The sequence below is a fragment of the Labrus bergylta genome, chromosome 15 (genome assembly GCF_963930695.1).
Source record: "Labrus bergylta chromosome 15, fLabBer1.1, whole genome shotgun sequence".
NCBI lineage: Eukaryota > Metazoa > Chordata > Actinopteri > Labriformes > Labridae > Labrus > Labrus bergylta.
In genome coordinates this window covers 23,342,566-23,369,533 of record NC_089209.1, presented here as the reverse complement: position 1 = coordinate 23,369,533, position 26,968 = coordinate 23,342,566, and the positions used below count along the sequence as shown (strand labels likewise).

At 38.5% G+C, this 26,968-nt stretch overlaps 1 long non-coding RNA gene across 2 annotated transcripts; it reads left to right on the top strand.

Moving 5' to 3' along the window:
• The first annotated feature begins 7,668 nt into the window (after window positions 1-7,668).
• Window positions 7,669-16,269, top strand: LOC114921310 (uncharacterized). Of its 2 annotated transcripts, XR_010668812.1 has the most exons (9): window positions 7,669-8,240; window positions 8,457-8,516; window positions 8,933-9,357; window positions 9,478-9,538; window positions 11,154-11,249; window positions 11,811-12,104; window positions 12,366-12,589; window positions 13,945-14,133; window positions 14,312-16,269. It is a non-coding gene; the product is annotated as an uncharacterized lncRNA (long non-coding RNA). The 2 variants fall into 2 exon arrangements; XR_003809610.2 differs by lacking the exons at window positions 7,669-8,240; window positions 8,457-8,516; window positions 8,933-9,357; window positions 9,478-9,538 and adding an exon at window positions 10,025-10,167 and having other exon boundaries at window positions 14,312-16,267.
• The last annotated feature ends 10,699 nt before the right edge of the window (window positions 16,270-26,968 follow it).

Below are 26,968 nucleotides of genomic sequence, written 5' to 3'. Positions count from 1 at the left end.
TCATGCCTCGTCCACTCCGATCGTCTAAGGCTGGCTACACACAAGACGATTTTAAGCCAGATTCTGGGCCCCAGTTGCGCACCCCAACGATCAGCAGGGTGGGGCCTTATTCCAGGCTGGTCACAACCGATTATTGGCCAAAATAATCTTCAAGTGTGTGGTGTCATTTTTCTGCTTCCGATCAAGGTAGAGCCTCTTTTAGCATGACAATATATTAAAGACCAAACGTTAGGAGAGAAAAGAAAGTTGCAGGTCTCGGATGTAGAAGAAAACAGAATGGAGACTGAAGAGCAGAGCAGCATAAAGCAACCCATTGCAAAAAAGTCATTCTTTTTAGTGTTTATTTTGGGGGATTTGTATACCTTTTTTATTTAGAGATAGAACAGTGGGGAATGACAAGGAGACACGGGTTCAATGTGACCCCAGGCTGCAGGACCAGAGTCTCTGTACACAGGCCTGCACACTAACCACTAGGCCACTAGCACCCGCAACAAAAACTCAAATCTGACCAGGTGTATTTGTCTGATTTCTAGTAAACATATTTACCTGATAAGTCCAGACAAACATCTTATTTAAAGATATAGAAGGCAAACACATAGACTTGAATTGCTTGTTATAGGTATAAAAATATCTATACAGCAAGAAAACTACTTTTTGAGTGTCTTGAAATGAGATATACTGACCGATTAAGAACATGTCAAGGCCCTGTTTTAGCACTATAATATTTATAAAGATGAAAAAGAAGAAAAATTGGTCATTTTATATCATTAAACTTATCAAATTAATACATAGATCTTCAAAAAAAGAAATGAAAAATCTGATAATTGATAAATTCTTCATCCCTGATATGAGAAGTTTTCATCAAAAGTTCAAGCTTTCTAAAGATCTTTACATCTTCTTGGCATTATTATTAGTTCCTCTGTCATCTGAACAGCGGACACATTCTCAGGTTTAGTGTGCGTTTCATTTGAATGGATCTGATGATCTTTAATGAGCGTGTGTTGTGTGTTACAGTCGGGGGAGGCTGCAGAAACTCATCAACACCCTCAGAGCAGGATCGCAGCAGGACGCTGAGCAGCTCCGAGAGCAGCCGATCTGTTTCCACTGATTCCAACAAATGTTACACACTCATGTCTCATACACGTACAAAGCCAACTCGGTTATTAAAATAGAAAAACAAAACATTGTTGAGAATATTTTTTGTACTTTAGCTGCTCTAAGTTAATTCTCAAAAATATTGTCTAAAAGGATCTTTGATGCTGCCTCACAGGAGGGTGGATTTCAAATGCTTCAGAATATTTCCCTCTGTTCACTTCATAATCAAACTCTGAAGGAAAGATTTACAGTCAGTGTATCAGTTTATAAAGCTGTGCAGCTGTTGACACATCTCATCACTTCAGTGTGTCACTGGGAAACGAGAATAGGCAGCTTCGTGTTCGGATCCTGGCTGGGAGGAGCTAATGTGTGTGAGAGAAGTGCTGACTCACACTTAATAAAGAGCCCTGTCTGAGATAGATGTCAGATTGATCTAGACACAACACAAATATTGAAAATGTTGTTGTTGTTTTTATGGAGGACAACGGGTTCAAGCGTTCTTCAAAGGCTGAAACAACATTAAGAAATAAAAGGGAAGCAAACATCCACAACAAATGCAGCGTGCTGCAAATGAAACAAAAATGCTGCAAAAAAAGCAGAAACAACTGCATTAATACAAATGCATCAATGATAGATGAAATGATGAATGAAGACAGAGCTCATTAGCTGCACAGCTAGTGCTAGCACGCTTTAAATCTCCTTATCCGTCGTTCAATGATGCAACGTTGCAACCATCCAAACAAAACTTTCAGTGCCTAGTCTTCCTCACCGAGGTGCCAGATACAAAATACAGCAATACCGTACCGCAGCTTTAAAATTAAGGTATTTTACTCAAAATGATCGTACATATGGAAAAAGTTCCTACATCACACACAAAACACTGTCTGTCACACCATAGTGATGTAATAAATGAACGAACAAAGGAACACACTATTAAAGTTAAAATCATTTTGCTCTGTTTGTAGCTAAGCTGGTAGCATTTTAAGTTGCTGTGACGTGCGATTTCCTCCAGTCAGTCTGGCAAAAGGAGCCGCAGGCGTGAGTAGGGCATCAGGTAATGATTTGATTGTCAGTCAGTGCTTTGCAGCAGAGCGGAGGGTGTGTTGCTCAGGTGCTGACTGGTGCATTGAAATGGCCAAATTATCGTACATTCAGCCTTTTCTGCAGTAATTAGTCATATATCAACATACAGGGCAAAATTATGGCACAAATATGATAGTTATTGTAAATCTGCCAACGCTGTCCCTGACTCTCTCCAGTCAATAATAAACTGTCCCAAAGAGCGCCACCTACCGGCCTGGAGCACCTGTATTGAAAAGGCTGGGTTTGCAGCATTTGTCCATTTGCATTTTCTGAATGTGTGTTTCTGACTTTGGTTCGTTCATATTTTCACAAGGCTTTTATGTTTCAGTAATTTCCATTTGCTTTTGAATTTACATCATTTCTGAATTTGCTGCATGTTTTTCTTAATGTAAGTCGTATCAGTCTTTGCCCAGGGCTTTCACCTCTTGGCCACCATGGTTTTTATTTGAAATGTTTTAAATCAGGAGGATAAACCTCTTGAGGTGTATCACCTTGTTTTCAAGGGGGTCCCAAACAGACATTTACAAACACAAGTGTACAAAGACAGTTCACGACACACTTTTTCTACCTGTTTATTTGGGGAATAGTTCGATTCATGACATGAATGAACAGCAGCAAATACAAAAACAAACACAAGAAAAAAAGGCCCAGAAACACAAAGTGTACGAAAACATGCTGCTAATTTAAAAAAATGAAAGCCAAAACAAAGCAGAGTGGTTCAAAAACATACAAAAAAAATTATTTACCGTGTTGTTCAACTGCAGAGGACAAAGGAGAGGGCATCTGGAAGATCTGCACACAAACAGACATGAAACAATGAACTCACTGTTCTACTGAACTAAAGAAAAAACAGAGAAACAGACTTTTCAATAACTTAAAAATCTCAAAGCAAAGATATGACAGAGATCAAAATTAAATGTTTGACATGTTTCTGTTGGTGAGTGGACTCTTCTCCTCCCATGAGAGCGCTGCAGGTCATGAAAAGCTGAGTTTATCTTTGAAATAATAAAAAAAAAACAGGATGACCTTTACAGAGAGGAGAACTGAAGCGATCAGCAGCGTGTGGCGACGATATAACACAGACTGTGTAAGTGGGAAGCGTGGGATAAAAGATGCTCTTCTATTTCTCACACTAAGACCTTTAAACTGAGAAATCTAAAACAGCATCACTTTCTGCTGCCAGGCCTCAGACGATCGCTGCAGGAGAACATCGTCTTCACGCTGAGAGCTTGTGGATCCAGTCTGAGAATCATTTCCAGAAATCTGATTTCACAGAGTCGTCCTCAAGCTGCACAGCAACATGAGCTCAACACTGTATCAGTGTTTCTGTTTCTCTCTGTAACGTTCAGAGTATTTCAGTCAGTTCTGCAAATGTACAGCAAATAATTTTTAACCCAAATTTTGCCTTCTGCTTTATGTTTGCTGTGTCTTGTTTTTGTGTGCAAGTTATAATTATTAATAGTTGTATTTATAGTTTTTTTTCAGGCATCTTAAAAAACCCTCTGAAAAACTCAAACCCATTCATTGTCTATGTGTTGTGCTGCGTTAGAGCAAATGTGGGCCCCACCTAGCTGAGTTCAGGAAAAGGCTGCGCTTAACGGAAGTATGTTTTTTTTCTACTTTGGCTCAGTACTCCGTGACGTCACCTACACATGTCCAATTGGAGGGAAGATCAGATCACAACAAACAGTTTACCACTTTCCTGAGCTCTAGTTTAAAGACAAAAATCTCAGGTTTGAAAAGAGACGTCCAATAGTTTGGGCGTACCAGGTTTGTTTAAAAAAGCAGCAGAAATATGTGTCGTTATAGAGCTGCAGCTTCTGGACGAGCCTTAACTCACCCAAATCCTGTCGTGCCCTGAGGATTTCACGAACCCCCAAGATCTTCTTCTTTGCTGCTCTTCTCCTCTGCAGCAGCAGAAGAAAGGTAGCTATTTCCCCAACTATTGTTTCAGTCACCGAGCAATGTGTGCTGTTGCTTTTTTCTTGTGTACGTGGTGAGCGCAGCGCACACGGCATTGTATCTGAAAGGTATCCTTTATGGTTATTAATTGTGAGCTTCATGTGTGAACGAAAACAGGCATTTCCCAGTCTCCTAAAGTAAAATTTCCACATTTAGTTTGGGTGAGCCGACATGTGAATGCAGTAGGAAGTATTCAGGAGAATTCATGAGGATGATGACGCCTATATGCTGCAGCAGGTGTGATGGTTGTGCATGTAGTGAAGCAGCTTTGTACTCTCTTTATACCAGGAGGTTCTTTTCCACTCATATGTTGGTACTGTGTGTACATTAAACTACACACAACATTGTTATGAAGACAAAACTGAAATTTCCCTCCACCATGATTATGATTTATAAATGTTATCATTTTAATATCAGGCTTTAACATCATGCTGTAAGTGATCAGCATATTCCTGTGGACACTAAAGGACATCTCCTGAGAGATATATCTGACTTTTTAGCTACTTGCCTGTTGACATATGCACCTCACAGCGAGAGAGTTTCCCTGAAGGACGGGGTAAAAAGGAAGTGGCAGAAATGACGAGTCCAGCAACAGCGTCTCACGCTTAATTACAGTTCTTTTTATTTCACCACCAGTTGTTCCATTAAGTGTTATGATGCCATTTCCTATTGTTTGTGCTGTCACTTCATCCTGAAAACACACACAGTTATTGTGTATGTTGCCATGTTGATATATACATGTTTTAAAGTGAGAGGTAGTGGAGAAAAGAGAGAGAGGCCGGAGTTTAACCAGCATGCGACGGTTCATGTGGCCGACCTGTGGAGAAGCAATATGGGCTGAAAGCTGCTAATCAATAATCCATCAGCCGCACACAGACGGGTCATTGTTGTAGGAACAACCTGCATAACTGTTTCTTTATTCTGATAAATAATGTAACATATGAGACCTGAACAAAAGCTGCAGTGGAAGGTCTCACATGGGGATTATTCATAGATTACTAACAAGATTTTATACTGAGAGTCAGTGTACAGATAATTACAGGTCTCAATTACAACATATCACTGCAGGTCGAAGGTAATCCACACATCAATCACCCTCGTATGAGCAGAGTGGGATTAGGTGTGCTGCAGGTGAGATGAACACAGAGAGAAATTGATGAGGTTTGAGACCGAGAGTGAAGAATGTGTGACCCCCCCACCCCTCCTCTATTATTCTGTTGTTTCTGTATCGATCACACAGCTGAGGCTGCAGACAGACGGCCCAGGCTCAAAGCTTTAAATCCAGGTTTCCGATTGTTAATCCTCTTTGGAAAACTTGTAAATGTATGTGTATGCTTCCATATTAGCAACAGACCTGTGGGCGTAATGAATTCCAACAACACTGCAGTCGTTAATTCACCACTTTCCTCTTTGATAAGCAGTCTGCCATGGAATTAAAAGAAACAGGATTAGGGCAAAGCATGCTTTAAAGTACAAGAAATTTGCCGAATTAATCTTTTGTGCAATAAAACTAAACAGAATAATAAGAACGTTAAAAGCTATTATTAAAGAGTAAACCTCTCCACTTACAAAGAAATTGAATAGAACAGGATTCAATGAAATCATATTATAAAAACAAAATTTTTTGACTAAAGGTGCAACGGAGGAGCTGAAGAGTCGTGCAGGAATGTGCAAGATGATGGTGAGTGCAAAATCTAACAGTATAACATTTTAATAGATATACTGGAGTCCAGTGTGGGTGTCGTGTTATTCTCCAGTCTGGTAAGAACAAACAGAATCATATATAAAAAACGATTATACTGTATATGTTTTGTACAGAACTTCGAAATATTCAGAGTCAGCTGGATAAAACCAACAAGAACTCGGAGGTCTTTGGGAAAATCTGCGACTATTCAGTATTAGGACGTGATGATGTACGTGCTCAGGTTGGGCCTGGTGCAGAGTGAGTGCAGGCCAGCAGGGGGGTGAGGAGGGGGATGGTCGTGCTTCGGCACGGTACAGGACAACTGTGCCTAATGTGAATGGGCCCTTGATAAAACAGGTGGTGGAAAACCAATAAGGTGAGAAGTGGCTGAAGGTGATCTTCAAGGGAAAACATAATTTTGTCATAGTAATGACAAAATGAAAACAAAATCTTCAACATAAGTTTTTATTTGTATTTTTATTCAACAAGGAAAGAAACTCATTGAGATTAAAAATCTCTTCTTCAAAAGTGTCCTGTCCACTCTCATAGTGTAATTTAAAATAGATACAGAGAGTCTATTTCTTTATCGTGAGCAACAGACAAAAATAAACTGGCAGCCGTTTTTAAAATGTCAACGTGCCCTTTAATCACTAACATACGACACTGGATTTCTGAATCGACCCTCCATGTGTGTTCAGCAAACTAACCCTCATTATCAGCCTCCTGCTGCTGTCGGACACGTTTCCATGGAGACTCAAACCTGTTTCACATCCATGCAGAAAACAATCACAGCCTGCCATTAGCAGCTGAGGATTCTGGGTCAAATTATTACCCTTGCATTTTCAAAACACCACAGCTGTAATGTGCATGCACAGATTAAATAGAGATCACTGTCTCATTTTAACAGCTGGCTATGTAATTCTCATGATAATCAAGAGCTGTTGAAAGCCGTTTACTCGTGCGCTTCATAAACACTTATTCCTTTCAGTATCCAAATATCTCCTTCATTCACTGATCCTAGTCAGTTCCTCTTCTTATATTTTTATCTAAAGTTCTTTTGTGCTAAATTTAAATAAAGAGTAAAACATACTCTGTAAATCCTCTCCTCCCCTGCTTAATATTGTAGAAACTGTCATGAATCACTTTTAAAGCTCAGGAGGTATCGAGTATAAAAATATCAGCACTCATTTTCCCAGCAGAATAACAAGTCAGGGCAGCAGCAGCCTCTACCTGGTAAAATTGCTGTTGTTTTTTCAATAGAGTTTGGTGGCTTTGAAGATAATGATATAACAGCTGTTTCTGGTCTATTCCTGCAGCTCTCAGAATAACAATCTGAGTCTGTCGGTGACTAAAACAAGAGCATTTTCTGGACGTAAGGTTTTATTACAGACAGTTTTGAGGCTGTCTGTCAGGAGTTTGTATACTCTTAAAGCATTTGGACCGAAGCCTCCTGGTGGATGGGAGAGTATCATCCAGAACTTCCACCAGATACAGTATGTGTGTGTTGCATATCAGCTCTGTGTTTTCAGTGCGCAATGCGGACCAGCACCGCCAGAGAACTGTAGTCATTAGACCAAGGAGTTCCCAAAGTAATTATAGACAGCTACAGATAATACGGTGTATGTGGTATAAAACCCGTATGAACGCAACAACAAACACACATAAGGTCATTGTTCCAAACCGTAAAACAGTGTTTTACTTTGAAAATAAATTGGATGTTTTAATGTTGTTTTGGTGTCTGACTTCCTGTCCCGCTGGATCAGCTCTGTGGCAAATTGATGTACCATACTCTGGCATCCAGCACAAATTGAAGCCTTGTGTATCTGCTGCAGAGGACCCTGGGCTGTAGGAGCTGAGACACAGCGCTGCGCAGCCAGTGGAAGCACACACATTGACTAAAGTAAAAAAATATCAGCTATGCTGCCGTGGAGGAGCCGAGATAGACCGACCAAGCATCTGGTGGAAATTAGCAGTCAGAGTGAGTGTCCAGGAGGAGAGGAGGTCAACCTCAAAAGCCCTGTGTCCACCAAGTGGTGACACATTGTAGCCTGCCAATAAATTCAGAAAAGAAGAAGAACGTCACAGGGTCAACAAAAGGTAACAATGGAAGACGTCCAGCAGAGGTCTACACCGCCGAGTTCGTCCATTGGACAATGCGCTGACATCAAACAGGCTGCAAGAAGGCAAAACATCTGCATTAACATCAAACAGGCTGCAAGAAGGCAACACATCTGCATTAACATCAAACAGGCTGCAAGAAGGCAACACATCTGCATTAACATCTAACGCGCTGCAAGTACCGAAACGAAACTAGAAGAATATTGGAAGGGCCGTTTTGGCCGCATTTCAGGGTTTTCAAAGCACTACTTCTTCGGTGTCGGCCACAGGATCTTCCACAGCGCCATCACAGCACTTGGTACGTTTCTTTTCTAACGGCTGATTTAGCCTACTGTGTTTGGTGTTGTTACCTTTTTATGTAGCCTAGTTAACGATCAACATAGGCTACTTCATGCTCAAGCCTATTTACTTCGTTTTTGCGTTGGGTAGCTGATTCACATGATGGGCTATTAAAATGAAAATGGTTTTATTAATGGAGTTAACGCAATCAGCAATTAACGTCATGTCTCCTTAGGGCGCCAGCAGCACGGCACCTGGACCAGCCACATCCTCCACCTTGTCAACACACCGCTTGGTACGCTATTATACGCCAGTCATACAGATGTTGTTGTTGTTTTAATATGTGTGGTATATCAACTTTATTCTTATTATCATCAAGGTATGAGATAACATGATAATACCAATCAATTTAATTAAAACTCCTCAGGGCACAAACAACTCATCCACATCAGTACTGCACTTCACTGTGCAGTGTTTAGATCAGTGCTGGTTTTAAAGAAAAAAGGTTGAACCACCTAATATAAGAATTTGTGAGAGATGTTGCTCAAGTGACCTTTTTGCTGCCAGCAATACCAGTGAGAATTCATGTGTAGATAATCGTATCAATTGGTCTGCATCCATATTTTTTGGAAATATGAACAAAAACCATTCTTGTGGACCTCTTGTAATGCAAGGTTGTCAGTATGTGTTTGTAATATTTCTTCATTTCAGGTTCCCCTTCCATCAGTTCCTCAAAGACAAGCCACTCGCCAACGTTTGTTAGGAGAAACAATGTCTGCAGACTCTACACGAGGGATGTTGTGTGTTTTCCTGTGTCTTCAGCATCTATGTTCTGCATACCCAGAGGAGACTCAAGAGCAAAATTGGCAAGGGGTGGCCTTGTTGGGAAGATCTCCTTTACATCGGACTGGTCTGAAACACAACTCAGGGAAGAAATTACAGACATTTTCAGAAGAACATTTGCATTGTCCGTGGGCCAGTCATTCCCATTTGAGTATTTAAGTACAATCCAGGGATCTAAAAGACTGATGAAACCAAATGTCTCCAGCAATTTTTTGTGGGGTGGTAAAGAAGTTGCATCAATTTCTTCATCCTCTTGTCTTTATATAATGGCAAGAATTCAGAAACCTGCACAGGTAAAGACAAGCATCTTACATTATGGTACACACATTTCAATATTTAACTCTACTGTATATGTCACTTGATTTTTCTCTCGTTCCCTCTTTCTCAATATATATTAACACCCCCTCACCAAGGAGGAACCTGAGGAACTCTCTGATAGTGACTTTGAAAGCCCAGTCTGCAAGAGAAGGAGAGGTGGGTTTAATAAATGTAAATGTTTTTTATTGGCATGGTTATAAGGTTTTTTTTCTCAATATATGGAAAGCTCAGTCACCAGTTATTTTCACACTGCAGGGCTTTGACTATCACAGTTCATGAGTTGCATGTTGGTGCTGCCCACAAAATTCAGATTAGGGTAACTAGATACTCTCAACGGTTTACATTAAGTCATAGTTTAGTTTTTGTGGTAAGGCACAAGTGTGTATATGTGTATTGTCTCTGATGCTTTAGAGCAGTGATTCTCTACATGTTAATTTTTATCTGTTTCTTTCTTCATTGCATGTTTTGTAAAATCCAAACTGCACCATTTTTCATCAAATATGTGAGGGCACTCCCTCTTTCTGCTCAGTGAGAGTGGTGAGAAAATCAACTCATTGCAATCAGGTGTGTGTGGCACTGACTGGCTTTGATTAAGCCAAGGTGTGGGGAGATTTCATATACCCTGAGTCTCCAGTGCTCTGTGCTGATTCATTATCTCACCTTCAGAGGTAGTGAGAGGTTCTCCCTGTGGTTTCTTGAGTGGTTGTGTTTATCTACGTATAAACACCAACCAAGAACTTTCTACATGAGATTTCCATTGCCGGTCTCCCAGTGTTTAACTTAAGGTGCTGGATAGTTTCGTGTCTACTCTAGTCTTTTGTGTTATCAAAGGTCTCCCTGGCAGCCTTTGCTTTTTGTTTCGTGTTTTCTGGGTCTCCTGGACAATTTTGGTTTTGAGTCAGCTGCTTGGCAGCAGTGGTTTAGTTAATCCTTTTCAGTGTCTTATTTAGGTTAGGAAGCCTGTTGTGGCTCTAAACAGTTTTGTTGTTGCTTTCCTGAACCTGAAGAGAAGGAAGGCCTCGGTGGCACACAGCAAGACATTGCATTGCATCAAGGGAGAAGTTGGTTAAAACATTTATTTCATTGATGTTTTTAATGGGCTGTATGGTATTTCAGAGTTATTGAGATATCAGTGTTTTCTCGGCTGTCTTGTCTTTGGTATTTTGCAGCTTTTCTTTGTTGAGGAAGGTTGAGTGATAGTTTACTACTGGACACAATTGAGAAGAAGCACTTCAACAACAGCTCTTCTCATTGGTCTTTTTTTAATCCAAATTATTTTTTGATGTTTAAAGAAAAATACTTAAAAGATCGACTAAGATTAAGTTGCACTTAGGATACATTTAGTAGATGAGGTAAATATGACTATGAAAATATTTTCTCATGCAGTGCATCATACAGTGACTTCATCACCCATGGCAAGTGAGGCCAGACATCATGAGACAAGGGGCAGCACTCCAGAGAGTGAAAATGAGGGACAGGCAGAAGACTTGGGACACTTGATTCCATATAATTTGGCAGAATTTGTCTAAGATATTGTGTCAAGTTAATAGAAATAAGGCAGTGCAAATGTTGGTCTATTTATACTATGTATCTATAACAGTGATTTAGAATTAACCGTCATTAATTTGTGAGTCTTGAGGTTGACAACATGCCGTTGATTTACACTTTTGCCACTTTAACCTTCTCATGTTTATTTCACCAATCAAATAAGATTTTTTACTTTCTGTCACCCTAACTTTCTACTGTCCCCTTTTGCCTCTTCTTTGCTCAGCCCTATTTATCTGGAGGAAGATGACGCTTTTGAAGAGGCAATTCAGTGTAGTCTCCTGTAAGAGTCTGATAGGCCTAGTGCTGTTCATGTTTTAAGGTAAGATTTAATCAGTAGCCCTATTCAGACCGCCAATTCAAGGCGTGAAATTTACCCCCCAGTGGTGTCACCTACACTTTGGATGTCACAGGGCGTAATGGAGGGAAGAAGTAACTCCACCTCTGTACCAACATTGAATGAGGTGATGGAAGCATTACAGGGGCGAAAATGTGATCAAGCAAAGTCAAACAGTGCTGTGTTTATGTGCATGCACACAACGCCCTAACACTGTAAATTCACAGACTGGGACACCAGTATTACGATTTTTCTAAATCTAATGTATAAAGATGTAATGAAGGCAGAGCTTCGTGATGGTGCTGTTGCGGAAAAAGACTTTTGTGAACATTGGGATATTCTGGAAGAGGACTGTCAGAAAAAATCTGTTACAAATCATCAAGTTTTATCATTTACATTTAGCTGATTTATACCTATGCCCCTTGTTCAATTCAAAATGCCACCAGTACTTAATTTTATTTATAACACCTTCCACCTAAGATGATTTTACATGCAAGTGTACAAAGCTCATAGTGTTTGTATTTGTTATTCTCTTCTTTATTATAGGTCCTCTGAGATGCTGAGCAAAGAAGAAATAGCAGGCCTTCTAAAAGCTCATAGTGATAGAGTTACTACATCAGGAACAAGACAAATCTGTATCAGTCGAACAAATGTCTGGACCACAGCTTTGCGTCAGTATAAGAGACAAAGGTTTGCAGAAAGCTGTGACATGCTCTACGTCATATTTGCCAGCTTATGAGCATGATGCTGAGGAAGATGCTGCTGACTTCGGAGGGCCCAGACGAGAGTTTTTCCGTTTACTGGTGAAGGCTATTTTGCAGGACAGCGGAGCTTTTGAAGGTAAGTTAACCATATTGTAGGCCTGAATCTCGGCGTGGAATACGCATTTATGGTAAACTTAATTCTTATATTATAAATTCCATTTTCATATTTCTAATGTATTTTTCCACTGTTGGGCACCTTATATACACTTAAGCTCATTTTAAATGTCAATGTGTGTTGAAGATGAATATTTACTCTGAAGTTACCTGGTCACAGATGTTGGGTTGGACTGCTACTTCACACGACTCAAAATGTTTTGTATCTCATGTCATCTTACAGGCACCCCAAATGGATGCGCACCAAGATTAAACATCCTCCACTTGCAGAACGGAGTTTATCGAACAATTGGCAGAATGATGTCAACAGTAATAGTGCAAGGGGGTGAACCACCTGCGTTTCTGTCCCGGCATGTAGTGAACTACATTGTGTCTGGGGACATCCTCCAAGTACACGTCACACCTGGTGACATAGGTGACCCTAAGTTAAGGGATAACCTGAAAAAGGTGATTTGCAATGCTTCACTTAAGACTATTTTTGTAATACTCTACATATTGCACATTGTGTTGCCTTTTTGCAAAACACATGTTCATCTTTCACTTTAATGGTTAAGTGGCCAGTGAAATACATAATGGTGTAGCATGCTTTTTAATTTATGTATGCAACAAAGTGGTGTGTTGTCACTCAACAGATTGAGTGACAACACACTAATGGAAGGGTGGCCAGAGTTGAACACAAGATCATACTTCCTACTTGCATGTGTTACAGAAACGCACAATGGCCTTTATGAAACCAGTTTGAAATAATGTGAATGATACTCTCAAATCAATTACTCTATCCACTGTCACTCTCCATGACTCTCTATGACTTTTAACATTTTCCCCCTTATATAAGGTCATGGTAATTTGAGTTTAAAATGTATCAGGTGGAGTACAGCAATAGAAACTTGATTAGATTTGTTTATTTTCAGAGTTTTTCACATTTGTGGAATGCATTGTCAGCCAATGTTTAGTTTTTTCAGGTTAAATCCCAAAACACTTTTTTTTATAAAGGGGATTACTAAAGTATTGCAGGTTAAAAATGCAACCACGCAAGAGGATTTGGGGAAAGCAGTCAGCTGCTGTGACTCGTGGAGATTTGAAGTTGAAGTCTTCCACTCACAGTCACCATGTCCAACAGAGATGTGTTTGAGAAATGCAGCTCTATTCCATGCCCTTCTGCAACGGCATAGCTGTCTAGATCAACTCATAGATGGCTTGTCCAACTATGGAGTAAGATTTACATCATAGTTGTTCTGACATTTTTTTATTAACTAGCTCTAATACATTTACAAATTAACTTAAAGAAATTTGTGCAGATGGGTGTCAAATGAAAGGAAAAACCAATGTAAAGTGTTTAGTATGAAGTCTCCACATGCCTTAAGAACAGCTCCAGTGTTCTTGCGAAGTCTGTGGAACTCTGTTGGAGGGATGAACCTCTTTCAACTGAATTTCACACATTTACTCGGGGCATACAGCATTGCATATCATCACAGACAAACTACATTAGGAGATCAAAGTTTGTATTATATGCTGTGAGTGATTGTAGTTGAGAGCAATGTCTTACATGTTTGTCCAAACTTTTCAGGTTCACAGCTAGGTTAAGATGTCGTGACTGAATTTTTAAAGCATTTTAATTTTCATACTTGTCAAACTAATTGCATTTAATTTTTTTCTGTAATTTGTCTCCCATCTTTACAATTACTTTAGCATGACCACTTTTACTGTCATATGTTTAAAAAATCTTGTAGGAGAAAAAAATATTTAACAAGAAATACACATTTAAATGGCGTTGTCTCAAATGGTATTTCATTTCCTTTTAGGTATTATCACTCTTGAGAGAGAACCCCATCCTGCGTGTATTGCTTGACATACCAGGGGAGGACCAAGATCTTGGAGCCAACTTTATTGCTGGTCTTCTCAAACCAACCTACTCTGTTCCAGGGGAGCAACAGGAAAGCTAAGGAGCAGTTGATAGTGGTAAAATTCTGGGAATTTCTCCTGTGTCGAAAGTAGGTACAATTGTGCTGATATTATGTTTCTATGTCACAAACACAAAAGCATAGTTGTATGATTGCTCACAACTGACAAAACTACTTATCTCTATGTACACCATTTCCGTTTTAGCATCAAATAAAGTTAATTTCTCACCAGATATTAAGTCAACATTATTTTACCTTTGCTTTTTAGATAGAGCTGAAAGACACATTTGGAGACAGGAATCTAACCAAGGACGAGGAGGCATTCCTGACGGCTTTGAGACCTGGTCACATCCTGGTTTTTGCTACGGCAAGTGGCAAGATCCCTGCAATCGGTTTTTCATCCAACTCCTAAATTAACATTCGTTCATGATGACAGCAAAAATCTTCCCATTGCACACACGGACAAATGAGCTTAAGCTTTTTGTGAACACGACCACATTGGCTGATGATGAATTTAACTACTGCTTCCTGGTCGCTCTAATGAATGGATCTTTATTCAGCACCATCTAAGCAAATGTTACAATACCCTTAGAGGTGTAATGCACAGAAATGCATCAGCAAATTTAAGTCAAACATAAACTATGTGAAGCACAGTTGACCAACTAAGGTTGTTACTCAAATGTTCAGAAGTTAAGTTTGTATTCCTACTGTAATTTGTTTAATAGCTGACATGTTTTGTCTATAAATGTGCTGGAGTAAAGAAGCAGCTTACAAAAAGGTGATAAATGCCCTTGTAAGAATTTCAAAAGTATGAGATACACACAAACCAAACTTTGTAATTAATTGAGGATTTATTCCTTTTCATGTCACATCCTGCCACAGCTTATTTCTTGTGGTATGAAATCGATAATAAAACACAAAGTTAGGAAAAACTTACAGAAAGCACATTGTGGCAGACATTGGTCGAGGTTTTTACAGGCTTACGACTGCTACAGATGACAGATTTACTTTGTTCATTTTTCAGAGCACAAGTTATTAATTTCTGTCAGGACCTAAAGACAATTTCAACCAACATCTTAAAAAGTGGATCTGGGGAAAATTACCGACCCTACCTTTCAGTTACTTGTTATCTAAATAACAAAAAAATGATTCATTTGTAGGGATGCATCAGTTCATCATCTGTTTTGGAAGATATTAGCCCTGCTGACAGACATCGTCAAATAATGTGCCAAATCAATTTATTGCTGACATCTTCTAAATACTGATTCAGAGAAGATGTTATTTTTTGGGCAGATAAAGTCACCTGTTGAACAAACTCAGACTTGTTTTCATTTCGAACACGAGAGATAACACTGGCATTGTGAGTCTGACACCAAAATAGGTCTTGACACAAACATCAGAATTGCCTAACAGCTAAATTGTTATTTCAAACATAAATTTCTGCCTTATTTCCCAACCTGGGCATCTCTATTAATTTGAGATTATTTGTTATTATTTGATGATTTGTTACATCTTAACATTGGCAAGAACATAAATTTCTGCCTTATTTCCCAACCTGGGCATCTCTATTAATTTGAGATTATTTGTTATTATTTGATGATTTGTTACATCTTAACATTGGCAAGAGGCTTCCGTTCCATAACAGGAACACATTTTAATTACTGCAGTCTTAAAGCAATACAAGCATACCTCTATTTGATAAGCATCATTGAATAGTACTTTGACAGTATTGCTTTATTTATTTTTTTTGCACATAATTCTGCTTTTAAAGGTAACTGGTATTAAGTTGTGCCTTATGCATTGAGTTCACTCACTTACAAGTTTGTTGAAAATAAACTGTGTTCTCTGAAACAATGTTTTGCCATTATTACCGTCATTTTCCAGAGCATTAATAGTGGAATGTTCTCGCAAATCTGTGTCATTTCATGGGAGAAACCCACTTTGGGAGTGAGGTGAGGAAGAAGCAACATCCTCTGCTGTCTGGAGTTCTGCATTGTGAAGCTGAAGCAAATGATTGTCCACTGTAAAAAGTTGAACTGGAGTTCTATTTCCTTCAGATGAAATGGAGTGATGGTTAAATCCAGCTTTGAATACCTCCAAAGTGCGGTTGATTCTGGGTAGAAATACATAATGAAGACTTTAAAATATGTCTGTTGCATTTTGTAAGTCCAGGATACCCTGGGATTCCAGGTCATAAAAAATAAATGCATAAACATGGCTGCAGTTTCTGTTCAAGTCTCGGTTGAAACGTTCAATTCTTTGGTTGTGTACAGAGCTTCCAAGTAAGACAGAGCCTTCACCCCTGGTTGCTTGCGTCTCCTCCCAAATCTGAACGTTCTCTCCTCCGTGATCAGTCCTGATGTGCAGTGGTCTGCCAAACTGTCACACAGTCACACAGCTGCAGTAAAGAGGGCTTTCACAGTTTCAGCTCTATTGTTGTTGGAGCAGTGAAGAAACATCAGCATTCTACTGTAGCCGTCCATTGCCCCATGAACAACCAATTTCCACCTAATCAGTTTGTGATTTCCATCTACATGCCATATGAAATTTGGATGGGGCACAGAATAAACTCGCCGCACTATTGCTGTTCTTCTCCTGTACAGGACACCAGCTGAGTCCACCCTTCGCAGTGACTCTCTTACACAACGTCTTTGAACCACAATGTTTTTGGATTGCAGATGCCCCATAAGCATCACTTCTCCAATTTTGGATGTTCAGTTTTTATCTGTGACACTTAAATATCCAATTGTTGGTCACTGATGCTCTTAATTTTTGATGTTGGGATACTATAGTCCTGCAACAACTTAAAGGATAATAATATTAATAATATAATAATAATAAAAGGTTGGCCTTGACACAGCAAGTATAGATGCAGCTTCAGTAAAAGTGGTTTTCAGAGCAAGAACATTTTCCAACTCTTGAAAAATGTGATGCCTTCCTTGGTAACCATCCTGCAAACAGCAAAATGAATTAATGTTTCTCGAGAGGAAAAAAATACGCTGCCCAGGCACAAAATTAGAATCACTGTCAGGTTTAAATGTTTGGATGCTACATCAGATTAAAACTATTTGACTAATATAGAAACAGGGATATTTGAGGGAAAAAAGTAATAAAGGAAGTATAAACTCATAAAAGAGAACATGAAAATGAATAAAAACGTACTTTTTGATCATTCAATGGGGTTAAGTTTAATCGTGGTACTGATGTGGATGAGTTGTTTGTGCCCTGAGGAGTTTTAATTAAATTGATTGGTATTATCATGTTATCTCATACCTTGATGATAATAAGAATAAAGTTGATATACCACACATATTAAAACAACAACAACATCTGTATGACTGGCGTATAATAGCGTACCAAGCGGTGTGTTGACAAGGTGGAGGATGTGGCTGGTCCAGGTGCCGTGCTGCTGGCGCCCTAAGGAGACATGACGTTCATTGCTGATTGCGTTAACTACATTAATAAAACCATTTTCATTTTAATAGCCCATCATGTGAATCAGCTACCCAACGCAAAAACGAAGTAAATAGGCTTGAGCATGAAGTAGCCTATGTTGATCGTTAACTAGGCTACATAAAAAGGTAACAACACCAAACACAGTAGGCTAAATCAGCCGTTAGAAAAGAAACGTACCAAGTGCTGTGATGGCGCTGTGGAAGATCCTGTGGCCGACACCGAAGAAGTAGTGCTTTGAAAACCCTGAAATGCGGCCAAAACGGCCCTTCCAATATTCTTCTAGTTTCGTTTGACATTTTCAAAATCCCACTAGTCTCCTGTAGGAGACAATGGTTGGATCGCTTCCTCAAACTTTTATTTTGGTGCTTCCGGTGGGCGGTAGAATGAATTTGCATATTAGCTAAATATTTAGAAATCGTTGTTAAATATTTAAAAATCTTAGCTAAATATTTATAAATCGTTGCTAAATATTTAGTTTATATTCTATATATTTAGCTTTGATTATAAATATTTACAATCTTAGCTAAATATATAGGATCAAAGCTAAATATTTAGAATGTAAACTAAATGCTTAGAAATGTAGCGAAAGATTTAGAATCAGGACATGTATTTTTAACATTTATATATAACATTTAACATTTAGATAAAACATTCAACATTTAGATATAATATTTAACATTTATATTTGCAAATGAAATGATCTTACATTTTTATTCACAAAAATAAATATGACAAAGTTCACAAATATTTCTCTAAATGTGAATAAAAAGTGATGTTTTAGGGCTAAATGTGGAGAAATGTTGTTGTTATTTGTAATGTGCGCAACTTTACAATCGGCGCCCCATACAGGCGTATGTACATTTTGGAGGCATGGGAAATTGGCGACACAGACGGCGAAGTGGTGAATTGAAGTCTGCAGATACATATTGATGCCTCTTCCACATTTTATTTCACTAAATATCAAACTTTACTGACAGATCCACGTCATCATAATCATTCAAACCGATGGTTTTATTTAGGCAATAATCGCGCATGTAGTGAGCCGTTTCCAATAAGTCACTTTAATTATGACAATATAAACAAATAAAAATCAAATTAAAAGTCCGCCCCATACATATTGCATCAGCGCCGTCTTGCTTTCATTATCCCGGACAGACCTCAAAGGACTGGACTTGTACACTAATGTAATCACTGATGTAGAGTTAAACATTAGACTAACACAAAGACCATAGAGTCACCAGTTTTCATTAATATCTTTCAATATCGTGCAATTATCATCAAGTGTGATTTTTAGTTTTAATAAAGATGACTGCGTCAAGACGCACAGAGGCACAGTGGTGGCTTCACACATTTCACCAGCTGCACGTATTTATTCTGTAAATAATTGTTATTCTGTAAAAAAAAGTGTTGACATAAAGTCGGAGCATCTCTGACAGGATCATTAGGTCTATATATCCTCATCATTAGTCACAGAGCAGACGGTTTGTTCGCAAATGTTTTTGTTCGTTGATCAAACTTTTGATTACAAATATGATAGAGTGAGGCAGACTGCTGACTAACGTGAGCACTCTGACAATATGAAGAAGTCAGTGTGGGTCCCATAAACATGTAAACATTGCAGATATTCTCGTGCATAATGATGAACGGTGGATGTTTTGGCGCTGTAGGAGGACAGCGTGAATGCAGCAGCGACGTGGTGCCATTCTCAGATTTTTCTTCAGTTTGTGATCCTCCTGCTGCAGTAAACGACCGATATGTCCATTTTATCCTTCACTTCATTCACAAGCTCCTCCATTTCTGGCTCAGAAAATTGATTATTAAACATCCGGGTTTCACCGCTATCCAGCGCTGGAAAACCTTTGATCTGCCCCCTCTTTTGTATGCATTTTCATTCACGAGCTGCTTTGCAGTGACCATTTATGGTTGAATGTGGGCATGTAGAGGGCAGGACATGGGACTAATCCACGTGCGCACATTTCCAGGTGGATCGTGATTTATAAACGGAACATTGCTTGCAGGTGTGTGTACGAATGGTTTTATAAATCTGAATCATTTTGTGCGCACGCCATTTCCGTGTTTTTGGCACGTACATTTTTAGTATGGATTCTATGCACTCTTGTGAGACCCCTGGCGAGTGGCGGTGTTCACTTAACTGGAAAAAGGTAGATCAAAGTTACGGTAGTGCAAGGTAATACTTTGTATATATGTTTTTTCAATTTTACTTTGGTTGTAGTGATTAAAATGTCATTATACTATGCTACAGATTTACATAGCTAATGATAGCGCGCTTGAGACTGGCCTCTACATCTGCTTGCTAATGATTTTAGAGAAACCAGTCATGTGGCGGTGCTAACGAAAACGTTTTTTAACTTTGGTTGTAGTGATTAAAATGTCATTATACTATGCTACAGATTAGTTATCTGGTTTAGCTAGTGCTACTTTTTGAGTCTTTGGTCAGGGTATGAATTTAACGCTACATTTATTTCCGCTACATTGCAAGCACATGTGAAAAGATAATTTTTTGATCATAGATGTTATATTTAAAATAAAGGAAGTAAAAAGAGCATTTGAACCCAGTTCAGGTGGAGAGCAGAATACATACATTTTGTGGTAGCACAACATTTCAGGTCCCTTGCATAAGCATTATTTATGGTCCCCCGCTTCCAAAGTTAATCATTCTTATGTATCTTTGTGGTCCATCTCAAAGTTGTCATAGTACCTTATACTAGTCTGACATCCTTGCACTTAAAGACCAGCTAAATGCCAACTTAAGTTACAGGAAGTAAGCAATGTTAAATTATTTCTATAAACATTAGAGATATTTTACAGTCACTGATCTAACCTTTATGACCTCACAATCTGTTCTCTTTTTCTCTTATTTACACAGATGTACTGTCCATTCTTTGGATCTAGTCTGAAAGTTACACGCAATCCTTCTGTTGTGTGTGTGGCAGGAACATCAACTTTTTAAACGATGTTGTAAAGAAAGTCAATGTCCCCACCACAACTGCACAGGACAATGAACAGCCTAGCACCAGTGCAGGTAAAAAGATTTATGGTTAGGTTACAAAAACAGAAGTTGAAAGGTTCAGATGTTCTTGTATCCAAGTACATTATGCACTATTCCACCTTTCTGGTTAAATGGCTGGCATCATAAGTGTTCTAAAAATGCCCTGCAGGAAAGATTATTGCTGAGACTCCTGTTGAACTTAATAATGAATTTGTAATTATTGTTTCATTCCTGTATATTTGTAGCTGGAAGCTTAGAGGTACAGTCCTTTAAAAAGTTTAGGGCAATAAAAGAGAGGGAGAGAAGGACATTCTTTACAAAGAAATGCCAGGCTGCTCAGAAGGAGCAGAAAATAGCAAAGGTATGCTACATAAAAAATTGCTTGTTTTATATTGAGTAAGTTGCTCCAGTTTCCAGTGATAAATAGTTTCATGCCTTGTCAGGTGACCACTTCTATCATATTGTTACCTTTTATCAATATCATTTTAAATGTTTTTATTCATTTTTGCAGATTTTCATTGGGGTTCTGAGGTTTGCGGGTAACTCCCCGAAACCGGTAAGGGGAAAGTCTCTCCCGCTGGACATCCAGCCCAGTTGGTCAGCAGAGCAACTATTGGCTGCTGCTGTAAAGAAACATAAGGCTTTCCACCAGGACATGACAGATGAAGTTCATCTTTTGCTGTACCCTGATGGCAGAGAAGTAAAAAACGTGCCAGAAACCGAAATCAAACTTTTTACAGTTGTAAAATACAAGGAGGCGATTGGAAAAGCTTACCAGAGAATCACTTTGTACATCTGCACTGCCGAAGATTTTAACAGCATCAGTAAGGGATCTTTACATGTTTTCCACTTTGTTTTAAATTCCATATGGTATCAACATTTTGATTTAGTTTCCTAGTTTTTCCGCTTTATCTTATGTTCACAAGATTAATTCTGCCCATGATTCAATAAAGTTTCTGGTTTGATGTGTAATATCAGATGCAGTGAAAGATGTGACACAACATAACAGAAACAGCCTCCAAACAGTAACTTTCTTTAAAACTTACAAGGAATACCTTCCACAGGCTTCTATTCCCATTCAAACATTGCTGCATTGCCCACATATGCTGCACCCAATTCAAGATCCCAAAGAGAGACAGGATGTTATTCTGAACATTTTAAAGTGCAGTTACTTCTTCATTATACCATTATCAAATTCACATTGATTCAATGAAATCGTTTTTTGAATTATAAACATTGAAGTTTTAAGGTTCCAAACTAGATTTTATTATAGGTTGAATTTTTATTAATTCATTTTTATATCCAAATGACAGAAATTGTTTGTCACTGGTTTCACAGGACAGTGTAAGTGTAGTCCATGTGAATTTGCCATCTGTAGAAAGTCAACTGTCTGACACTGTGGTAAGTGTGTTTGTCCCACTGCATTCCCCCCTTATTTAAAGTCACAATATTTACATTCCCTCTAATCTGTCATTTATGCATCTCATGCAGGTCTGGGACAGTCCAAATAGGGTGAGCACTCCAAGAGTGGAGAACATCTTGCCTAGGTAAAATGCACCTTTGACAATGTGATTTTTTTGTTATTTAGGACAAAAAGTATCAGTAAATTCATTGTTTTTGTTATTGTTGATTATGCATTCCTAGACCTTCCAGATGCCAACAACCTCAAGTAAGTCATTTAAAAAAATAAAACTGTTTATCCTGCACTGTTAAATGTCTAATAAATTTCATTAATCAAAAAAGCCAGAATAATTATTATGTTGCAGTTGTAGTTGCAATGCACGATTTTAATAGATTAACTTGAATAACTTCTTTTGTATAACTAGGATGGACAACAAACCACTGTCCAGGATCAAATAAAATCATCCTCAGAGTTTGAACCACTTCTATAGGTAAGCTGGGTAGACGGTTGCAACCTTTACATGATTGTGGAATCGATGTGGTTAGTGGAACGCGTAAAAAAAAATTAAGTCTTTTTTTTTTTTTAAAGTCCTTTTTGTCTGAAATCCAGAGCATTATTCTTACATTGGAATTGCAGCTCATTTCAGAAGTTCGCTTCCCAAAGTTCCGCCTTAATGGGGAAAAAAGGTCTGACAAACATTTTGGGATGTTGAATAATTATTTCTTGTGCATTTTTCAAAATTTTCTGATCAGTGTGCAGGAAAGAACAAAATATAGAGGTATTGTCTACTGTCAAAGAAGAGGATTTACAGCTTTTGTAGAAATAATTGGAATTGTACACTACATAGTAATAAAACAGTAACTCAACTGCTCTTTCCCTGCAGCAACTACACAAACGTGTATGCACCCATTGTCATCGAAAGTGAGTCTGAGGCAGAAGAAAACACAGGGCAGCCCACAGAGGAAAGGTATGACTTACTAAATAGTTTTTGTCCAAATCTTAACTTTGGCTCTATTATATGAAATCCTATTATAACATGTTTTCTTTTCAGCCCAGAAGTGTTGAGCCTGAGTACTTAAGACATTGTTTCAGAACTTTCTTCTAAAATCGACCAAACAGCCTACAGCAGGTTTAACATTAACAGAGCAAATGTGTGGGATGGATCATACGAGGCTTCAAGCAAGCCTCGTATGTGGACACTGGTGGCCCCAAACGGGAGTTCCTGACCCTCCTTATTGACTCCCTTAAAACAAGACAAATATTTGATGGGCCAGAGGAGAGGAAATTTCTTACATTTGACAGTGGCAGTACTTTTACAAAAAAAAAAACTGTTTGAATTTTTATAATTGTTGAGGGAAAACTAAAAAAAAAATGTAAAAGTTTAAATTAAGTTTATTTCATTTCTGATGTTTGATTCATACTGGAGAATCAGCATTCACATTTAGCTCTGCAGCTGAATTCAAGAGATATAAATTAGGGTTAAGGTAATGATGGCAAATGATTGTTAATGTGGGACTTACGGTCAATGAATTGTTGACAGCTGCAAAAGAAGATTAATATTTCTATGCTGGGAGGATGATAGCCACATCCAATGTTCATGGTGGTCCTGGGCCTAGATTACTCTCAGAGGTGCTCTACCAACACATCACAGGAAGACAAAATATTGAAGCAAGGATTGAGGATATCACAGATGAGGCCATCAAAGCCTCCTTGCTTAAGGTCTGTTGTCAAACTAATAAAGCTCATCTAGTTTCATTAACACAGAACAAGGGATACACATTGCCAAATGTGTTATTGATGGTCAGTAAGGTATGTTAACCATTAAAATAACTTTATGGCTCCTTCTTATACTTTCACATAGCTGCCAAACAATGCTTAAGCTTTACCTTTACTAATACAACAAATAGTATCTGCTTTCAACATAGATCATTTTAAGATGTCTTTCCTTGCACCTCATAATTTATTTTCTTAAAGAAACAAGTGCATATGCGAAAACGGCTTTAGTGGGGAAGTTACTAACAGATAAAAAAATTACGCATGGGAGAGTGTTACAAACGTTGTCAATTCTGTTGGTCAAAGGAGAAAACACTTTCTTTTTAAATTAAGAAAAGCTGTAATATTTAGCTCAGTGCAACAACAAAAAAAGCAGCATCACTGCACACGAGCGAGAAGTATCTGCAACTGGAGGATAACAGGAAAGCACAGTTTTCACCCTTGAACACATTTTCAGAGTCATCTGCAACAAAGCCCTCTCTGGGATTATTAATCAAGCTGTGACGCACTCCCAACAGAACAAGCCGGACCAAACAGATCAGTGCGCTCTGTTAAAACACTCTGTGGAGAGCATGGTTTGCCAGATCATCTAGTAAGGCAAAATAGGCTACGGTACAACATTTCAAACGCCTGTCACATCTGACTTTTAAAGGATTGTAGAGTACTAGGCACCGTGTCTGTTTCAAAGTAGACATAATTACTAATTGAGTGTTTTTAATTACAGAAATATTGGAACATGCATGTATGTTGAGATTGATTAATGCATGCTGTGACACTTGTAATGCTTACTTTTTGTATTTTGAATGTTCTGCCAGTAGATTCTGTGTGTAAGCATGGTCCGAGCTGTGCTTTTATTTACACACCTCTATTGAGATTCTGTGAGTGACACTGAGCTTTAAAATCTGCATCCTTTAAATCGGCAGCCCTGCCCTCCAGGTTACGTTCCCTCAAAGAGAGCAGCACAGATCACCCGTGATTTTTAAATGAGCTCCTTCTGAACCTCTCTGAACATTTGCCTTGTATGATTTATTCATCCGTGAGCCTTTTTCCTCTCTGCGTTCTTCCTGCTGCACTAGAGAACTGTGGGTAATTAGCGCCCGGCGGCCTCTCACACTGAATGTCCTTGATAAAGATTTCATTAGTTTCCCCCTATAGGCTTCACAGCTGCTCCCCGATCATCAGAGACTCACAGTCATTACCTCTAGTCCTCGGCTCCTCAGACAGGTAACAGATCAAGGTGAGAGACAGTTAGAAACCAGAGCAGCTGACTGATGCACTTTGGATTTCACTCTTTTTTATGGCTTATAACTGACTTTACCTCTGGGTTTTTTCCTGCTGGTTCAGGTGAATACAAAAACTATCTTGCTTTATGAAAGCTCATTCTTGACCTTTAACAATGCCCTTAGAAACAACTGTTGGCAAAAACCTTCATAAATTAGCATTTTTTCATTTTTTAATATGTTCTCAAGGTCTAAGGAAAAAAGGAAAAACCACAGCAGAAAAACTTGTGGAGAATAATATATTCGACGGACTAATAAAAACATTCATTCACATAAGCAGGAGATCATTTTCACAGTCGGTTTATATTTCAACATCACTCCTGCATTGAGCCAGAGTCTGTGCAGTAGAGATCAGCAGGAGCCAGACAAACAGAAACACTTATAGTGAACCTTTCATTGTTTAATAAGGATTAAGACATTTTTGTTGCACTTCTACAACAATGCAAAGAGGGGGAAAGATTGACTGAAACACAGCAGCAAGCAGGGAATACAACACCTGAATGAAACCTTCTTATAGTAGCTTATTTTAGTCTGTTTATGTTGGTTTTTAACAGCGACTGGAGCTAGCTTACCCAAATCCTCCTGTTTCCAGTCTTTAACCTAAACTAACCCTAATTGCTATTTTAAAATTAATCCACTAAACTTGTTAGCGATTGAATAGGAGAGGGCAAAAAGGACCAAAATTGTTACAAGCAACTAATAGGCTCCCTTTTCTGAATAGCCCAGAGATAATAGTTGTGTCCAGAATCTCAATTCCATGACCATTGTCTGGATAACATGTTAAGATAAGTCAACCATGAGGAATCTGACATTAGTGTGATGTTATGACATAATTTTGACACAGAAATCCAAGATGGCCACCGGTGCCATGTTGTTGAAAAGATTATCTTTTGAACCCGAGCACCTAGAATCATTTAGCCATGTAGCGTATCATTCTACTTCCAATTTAAATCAGGGCACCAGCTTAAAGAATGAGCATAAATGAACTAACCTTAGTTAATTAATTAATTAATTAATAAATCCGTCTCATATCATTGGGGTAAATTCTCAAGCACTTAAAACCATAAAAATACACAGACAAAGTACTGAAATTTGTGAAGTTTAATAAAGAAAAATGGTGAACAAAAGATATATAAAGGGAGTAAATATGCAAAGGATACAAGTACAACAGTGATACTGACGTAACAATGTTATGTATTTTTTATTGTTTTAAGTTGAAATGGTGAAGTTCTTATGTTAGAGTTGGAGTTGAAACGCGGTATCGTCTGAGTGATTTAACTCAGTGGGGATTGAGAAAGAAACAAAAAAGGACTTCATAACTTTGATGAAAAGTTGATTTGAGGCTTTGATTCGGATACAACAAGCTTTGCTTACTCCTCATAATCGTAACACTTCCTTACTATGCATCGTGTTCTGGAGAACTCCGCTGAATGATACCACTTAGCCCTCGTCGAGTTCTTTCGGATCGAGGATGCCGGTAGTCCACGGTGACAGCCGTAGCAGATCTGCACAAAAAAAGCACAGCGGTCCAATAGTCGTTCATGGGTCCGTTTCTCAGCGGCTCAAAGAGTCCAAACAACATTCTTTAGAATTGAGCAGCCGTTGATTCTCACTTGATTTAGATGGTCACTTCACTTTACACAATGAGTGTGCTAATTCCAAGGTCGTTCACACATAGCCAAGTGTTCTGTTTTACTAATTAAGATTAACAGATTATTCCAAGGGTTTTATGACGTCCTGTCTTCACATTCCAATGCAAAGTCTCTTTCAAACAGTTAATCAATGAGTTGTGTTTTCTTATTAGCAAACAGGAAAGGGTTTTTTTGGTTGAGTTTGAGGTTATTCCAGGGCAACACGTTACAGCTATGAAGACACTTTTGTGTAAATCAACCATGAGGATTCCGATTCTGACATCTGCTACGACGAAGATGTGTGAATGTCTCTGCTACTCTTACATTTCAACAAAAAGTTGGTTTGCAATACACAAATTAATAAAAAGTATCT